Consider the following 584-nt stretch of genomic DNA (forward strand, 5'->3'; position numbering starts at 1 on the left):
AATAGAGAGATACATTTATTTTGAATTTTGAAATTTAGAAGTTAAAATTAAAATATAAATATAAAATATAAAAACTTAAATTAAATATAACGGAAGAATCAATAATATTATTTTTATTTATAATTATTTTTTTTATTCTATCTATTTATTTCAAACGATTATTTATTTATTTTCGTAAAATACATTAATTTTTTTTAAATATCCAAATTAGTCAGTTTTTACTATATCTCAATAATTATTATTTTAAAATAATAAATTTTTTTTTTATATTCCCAACTAAACGATACATGGAGCATAAATAGTGTTCTCAAAGTGTTTCTTACGTGATAATGAGTCAAATGATGCATTGGTACAAGATGAATTGGTTGTTTGCGAAGAGATCCTAGTCTAGGTAAATCGCATTGGTCAAACAATTTTGGGAGCAACAAGCCCATAGGGTTGGGTGAGAAATAGTCACGTAGACGAGGCAGAGGTAAGGTCCTCATGTGCACTATGACCCGAGGGACAATCTACTGCCATAGTTGGTGAGTGGTTTTCACCTTTTGCATTTTTTCCTACATGGCTCACAGGGGACTTGGGCCATT

This window comes from Ananas comosus, unplaced genomic scaffold, assembly GCF_001540865.1.
Source record: "Ananas comosus cultivar F153 unplaced genomic scaffold, ASM154086v1, whole genome shotgun sequence".
Taxonomy (NCBI): Eukaryota; Viridiplantae; Streptophyta; class Magnoliopsida; order Poales; family Bromeliaceae; genus Ananas; species Ananas comosus.